This window comes from Lepus europaeus, chromosome 7 (assembly GCF_033115175.1).
Source record: "Lepus europaeus isolate LE1 chromosome 7, mLepTim1.pri, whole genome shotgun sequence".
Taxonomy (NCBI): Eukaryota; Metazoa; Chordata; class Mammalia; order Lagomorpha; family Leporidae; genus Lepus; species Lepus europaeus.
Genome location: NC_084833.1, coordinates 450049 through 456048, shown reverse-complemented (window position 1 = coordinate 456048; position 6000 = coordinate 450049). Strand labels below are relative to the sequence as shown.

Genomic DNA, 6000 nt, shown 5'->3' with positions numbered 1-6000 from the left:
TTCAGGAAAATCAGACGCCAAAGGCTTCCGGCTTCGCCAGCTCAGAAACGCTAAGGTTTCCGTCCTGGTTCCTGTTCAGAGCCCCGCCTCACATCTTCCTGTGCCACCCAGTGGGGTCGGCCTCCAGCCCAGGTCCTGGGTCCCTCAGCACAGCCAGGCCAGCAGGGACGCTGGCCATTGACAGGGTCCGGCACTGCCCAGGGGGCCTCTGCGGAGAGCACCAACCCTGCCCCCTGCTCTGCTGTGCCAGGGGTCTGCACCCCGGAATGCTGCAGTTCCGTAGCTCAGCGGGCTCCTAGGGTGGCTAAGCGACCTTTGACCTGAGTGGCACTGCTAGGCCCGCAGGGCGCTGAGAGGGTGCGGCCACTGCACCCTCCCCAAGGCCTCAGCCAGCCACCCAGGGCGCGCCAAGCTGGCTGGGTGCGGGAAGGCACGCGGCTGGCATGAAGCTTCCCGCACCCACCCAGTTCCCAGCCCGGGGAAGAGAAAGGAGGAAATGTGCGGCTCAGGGAGAAGAGCAGAAATGGGGAAGTCGCCGCGCAGTGCGGTCGGCCCATTGTGCACCGCCCTGCGGGTTTTCTGCAGAAAGCTGCTGGAATGGGGGGGGGGGGCAGAGACGCCCAAGTCACCACCCATCCCCGCCTGGGGCCTGGGGCCTGGGGTGTCCCTGCCGCCCATCCCCGCCTGGGGCCTGGGGCCTGGGGGTGTCCCTGCCGCCCCTCCTCGCCTGGGGCCTGGGGTGTCCCTGCCGCCCCTCCCCGCCTGGGGGCTGGGGTGTCCCTGCCGCCCCTCCCCGCCTGGGGCCTGGGGTGTCCCTGCCGCCCCTCCCCGCCTGGGGGCTGGGGCCTGGGGTGTCCCTGCCGCCCCTCCCCGCCTGGGGCCTGGGGTGTCCCTGCCGCCCATCCCCGCCTGGGGGCCTGGGGTGTCCCTGCCGCCCATCCCCGCCTGGGGCCTGGGGCCTGGGGTGTCCCTGCCGCCCATCCCCGCCTGGGGCCTGGGGGCTGGGGGTGTCCCTGCCGCCCCTCCTCGCCTGGGGCCTGGGGGCTGGGGTGTCCCTGCCGCCCATCCCCGCCTGGGGCCTGGGGCCTGGGGTGTCCCTGCCGCCCATCCCCGCCTGGGGCCTGGGGGCTGGGGTGTCCCTGCCGCCCATCCCCGCCTGGGGCCTGGGGGCTGGGGGTGTCCCTGCCGCCCATCCCCGCCTGGGGCCTGGGGGCTGGGGGTGTCCCTGCCGCCCATCCCCGCCTGGGGCCTGGGGTGTCCCTGCCGCCCATCCCCGCCTGGGGGCCTGGGGTGTCCCTGCCGCCCATCCCCGCCTGGGGCCTGGGGCCTGGGGTGTCCCTGCCGCCCATCCCCGCCTGGGGCCTGGGGGCTGGGGGTGTCCCTGCCGCCCCTCCTCGCCTGGGGCCTGGGGGCTGGGGTGTCCCTGCCGCCCATCCCCGCCTGGGGCCTGGGGCCTGGGGTGTCCCTGCCGCCCATCCCCGCCTGGGGCCTGGGGGCTGGGGTGTCCCTGCCGCCCATCCCCGCCTGGGGCCTGGGGCCTGGGGGTGTCCCTGCCGCCCCTCCCCGCCTGGGGCCTGGGGGCTGGGGCCCCTGCCGCCGGCATCTGCAAGCCCTAGCGGTCACCGGGCCGGGGACGCGCCCACCAGGGAGCGGCGCGGGCGGGGCCGAGGGAGGCGATTCCCGCGCCCGTCAGGGAGGACAGCGCGGGGGGGACGGTCACACTCCGGACTCCCGCGCCTCGGCCCCCGGGCCCCGCGCCTGCCCGGAGCGTGCACCTGCGGCGCGCACCTGCCCCGCCCCGCCCCGCCCCAGCGTGCCTTGCGCCGCGGAGGGGCGGAAGCAGGCGTGGCGCGGCCGGGAGAGAGCGGCGGGACGGCGGGCGGGACTTCCGGCGAGCGCGGAGCGGCTTCCGGTCGTGCGCGAGGGGGTCCGGCCGGCCTCCCTGACATGAAGGTGAGCCCTGCGGCGGCCGGCGTCTGCTGCTCCCGCGGCTCAGTTTCCCCGCGGCGACGTGGGCGCGCTGGGCGGCCGGGCCCCGCCAGGGGCGCAGCGCGCGTGAGAGCCCGAGTGTGCAGGTGTGTGCGGGAGCGTGAGAGTGCGTGCGTGAGGGAGAGTGTGTGTGTGTGAGAGGGAGATGAGTGTGTGACAGCGAGTGTGTGAGGGGAGCGCGAGTGTGACAGTGTGTGAGTGTGTGAGCAGCTGTGAGCGAGGTGAGTGTGACAGCGAGTGAGTGTGAGGGAGATGAGTGTGTGAGGGGGAGCACGAGTGTGTGAGGGAGATGAGTGTGTGAGGGAGATGAGTGTGTGAGGGGGAGCACGAGTGTGTGAGGGAGATGAGTGTGTGAGGGGGAGCACGAGTGTGTGAGGGAGGTGAGTGTGTCAGCGAGTGAGTGTGTGAGCAGCTTGAGTGACAGCGAGTGTGTGAGGGGGGTGAGTGTGGGGGGAGCGTGAGAGTCTGTGAGGGAGTGTGTGTGATTTTGTGAGTGAGCCTGAGTGTGGGAGCAGGTGTGAGGGAGAGGAAGGAGTGAGCCGATGAGGGACAGCACGCGTGTGAGGGAGGGTGTGAGAGTGAGCAACGTGGTGAGGGCGTGTGCGTGTGTGAGCAGGTGAGAGGGAGTGAGTGAGCAGATGTGAGTGAGTGTGCGAGCAGGTGTGAGCAGATGTGATGAGTGTGAGAGGGAGTGAGTGTGCGAGCAGATGTGAGGGAGTGAGTGTGAGCAGATGTGATGAGTGTGAGAGGGAGTGAGTGTGTGAGCAGATGTGATGAGTGTGAGAGGGAGTGCGTGTGAGCAGGTATGATGAGTGTGAGAGGGAGTGAGTGTGAGCAGGTGTGAGGGAGAGGAAGGAGTGAGCCAATGAGGGACAGCACGCATGTGAGGGAGGGAGTGTGTGTGAGTGAGCAGATGTGAGGAGTGGGAGAGGGAGGGAGTGTGCGAGCAGGTGTGAGCAGATGTGATGAGTGGGAGAGGGAGTGCGTGTGAGCAGGTGTGATGAGTGGGAGAGGGAGTGCGTGTGAGCAGGTGTGATGAGTGGGAGAGGGAGTGCATGTGAGCAGGTGTGATGAATGGGAGAGGGAGTGTGTGTGAGCAGGTGTGATGAGTGGGAGAGGGAGTGAGTGTGAGCAGGTGTGAGCAGGTGTGATGAGTGGGAGAGGGAGTGAGTGTGAGCAGGTGTGATGAGTGGGAGAGGGAGTGAGTGTGAGCAGGTGTGATGAGTAGGAGAGGGAGTGAGTGTGAGCAGGTGTGAGCAGATGTGAGAGGGAGTGAGTGTGCGAGCAGGTGTGATGAGTGGGAGAGGGAGTGAGTGTGCGAGCAGGTGTGAGGGAGGGAGCGTGTGTGAGTGAGCAGATGTGAGGAGTGGGCGTCAGGGACGGTGCGAGTGAGCACAGGCGGCCCGTGTGAGTGCTCATGCGGGTGAGCGGGAGCGTGTGTGTGCACAGTGTAGAATGACCGGGTGAGAGCCGGCGTGCCTGGCCCCGTGCCCGGAGCGCGTGCGAGCGCGAATGCGGAGCCCTGAGGGAGGCAGTGTGAGTGTGTGCTGAGGTGGCGGCTGGGGGTGGCAGCGTGGTGGCTGCCGGGGCACGGGGGCACGCGCAGCCAGGTGGGCGCTGTCCTTCCGCCTGCACGCCCCCTGCCGCTCCGCTCCAGGACCGGTGGGGCCCGCCCACCCCCCAGACTGGGTCGGGGGCCTGCGGGCTGCCGACCGCACGGCCCTTGAGCCATCCGTGGCTGTCCCGTGTCCGTTGTGCTGTGGAATCGGTGTCGCGCCGTGGCCAGAGCCGGTGCCCAGGCTCGTGGCAAGAAGTGCGTGAGCACAGCCCGGCACACCGCGTGTCGTGACCGTCCTGCCTCTCACGGCGCCTCCGTGTTCCCGTGTACACGCACCCCTCACTGCAGGCACACGCTAGCTCCCAAAGCTCAGGTGGAAACCCCTGGACTTAAGAACCGCATTTCTGATGACAGGAGAGTCAGCGCAGGGACCCAGCCGGTGGCCTGGGACACTTCCGGCCGTGTTTCTCACTGTGGTGCCGAAGGGTGCCGCTGGGAAAGCCCGCTCTGAGCAGGGCGTTGGTGCGCTGCGGTCAGGCTGGCCCTGGACAGCACACGTCTGCACAGCCCAGGTGCTGGACTGTGGTGAGGGCGTTTCTCCCTGTGGCTCCATGAGAACGCGACAGCCCCTCTGTGACTTGTCCCCCATGAGACCAGGCTCCTGAGCTGCGGGACTCGGCCCTGGAAGGGTGGGAGCAGAGGGGACCTTCCAAGACCCCTGTGGGTGGCCAGAGTGGGGTCCACGCCCGGTCGCAACACTAGCCCCTCCGCTCAAAGGAGGGGCCTGGTGTCGGGAGGAACGTGCTTTGAAGCCAGAGCAGGGGCTGTGGGAGCCCACGGAGCTGTGCCACGGGAACAGCGTGCTGAGTTCATACTCCCAGCCTGGGGCAGCACGACCACCCCTCACACATCACACACGTGTCACCTCCCCGCCCCCAGCCTGGGCCGTTTCACAGCAGTCAGCGTGGCCCAGTGCCCAGGTTCCAAGTGCTCATCCCAGAGCTGGCCGGCCAGGTGCAGGTGCTCAGTGGGCAGCAGGCCTAGTCTTGTGCCCCAGCAGCCAGACAGAGGCTGGCGAGCCTGGCTCCCTCCTCCACATGTAGCCGTCTGGGGCTGGGGTCAGTACAGAGAAGAGAGGCTGGTGGGGCTGGGGGCCAGGGGCAGAGGGCAGCAATCTGGGCCTAGGTCTCGTGTCCGCGTTGGCCCTCTGCCGCTGCCCTGGCTGTGTGACCACTCACGGGCTTCACCCCCCAGCTCCGTGGGTCGCCTCCGGGGTCGGGGAGCTTCCTGGTTAGCTCCAGGGCTGTGTTCTTACTGCCCCCACGTGTGTTTCAGGTGCCAAAGCATGAGTGCTGCCCAGGGGAACAGAGGGGGTGAAAGCAAGTGCCTGGCTAGGGGATCGCCCCGTGGGAGGGGCCCTGCCATGGTCTAGAAGCTCCTCACAGGATACTGGGGTTCCTGGAGCCTCCTGAACCCAGGCCGTGGTGTCCTGAGCGCTGCCCGCCCGCTGTGCAGTGGGCTGTGTGGCCCCCTCGACGGGTCTGGAGCAGCACACGCTATAAGGCCTGGGACCAGGGGCCGGGCTGCCTCGCAGTCAAGGACAGGCAGCCCCGCTGTGCCGGGCTGAGGCTCCGAGGCGGAGGACGGGCGGAGGGAGCTTGGGGAGGAGGGGCCGCTGGCACCCGATAGTGAGCTGTATGACTGACAGCAGTCCGGGTGAAGCAGAAGGCGACATGACCTAGGCCACCTGCTCATTCACATTGCAGTTAGCTCCATGCGCACTTCTGCCTGTGGGTTACACACAGGTGTATGGGACCAGGCTGTGTGTGTGTGTGTGTTTTAAAGATTTATTGACTTACTTGAAAGTCAGAGTTACACAGAGGAAGAGAGGCAGAGAGAGGTCTTCCAACAGATGGTTCACTCCCCAGTTGGCCGCAATGGCCGGAGCTATGCCGATCCGAAGCCAGGAGCCAGGAGCTTCTGGGTCTCCCACGCGGGTGCAGGGGCCCCTGCTTCTGCTGCTTTCCCAGGCCATAGCAGACAGCTGGATATGGGATGCCGGCACTGCAGGCGTTGGCTTTACCCACTATGCCACAGTAGCGTTTTTATGGTTGAGTCAGCAGTGCTCGCCAGCGCCATAGTGTCTGTCTGCTGAGGGTCAGAGGTGCCAGGCCAGTGAGCACCCTCGCTCTCCTACACATGTGAGGACCTCCAGCCCCGCAGAGGGCAGCTTGCAAAGGAAAGGAAGTGGGGGGGCACAGCAGGATCCTTGTATTTCTGCTTCCCGACTCGACTTCCTGCCTCTAGCCCGAGTGGAGACGCTGTCTAAACCAGTGGCTGTCCTCTGAGCTGGTGCAGCCGAGCTGCTTACTTCTGGGGCTCTGGGAATCTGTCCTCTCTCTTCTTGTCCCCTTATTGTTGTAGTGGGATGTTCTCATCTTTCTTTTTTAAGT

The 6000-nt window shown here is 67.2% G+C and overlaps 1 protein-coding gene across 1 annotated transcript in view; it reads left to right on the top strand.

Annotated features, from left to right (window-relative positions):
- The first annotated feature begins 1879 nt into the window (after positions 1 to 1879).
- Positions 1880 to 6000, top strand: part of CHID1 (chitinase domain containing 1) — a 39171-nt gene continuing 35050 nt past the window's right edge. The window contains exon 1 of the mRNA XM_062197705.1: positions 1880 to 1953. The gene's annotated coding sequence lies outside the window, so the exon portion shown is untranslated. The remainder of the gene's footprint in view (positions 1954 to 6000) is intronic.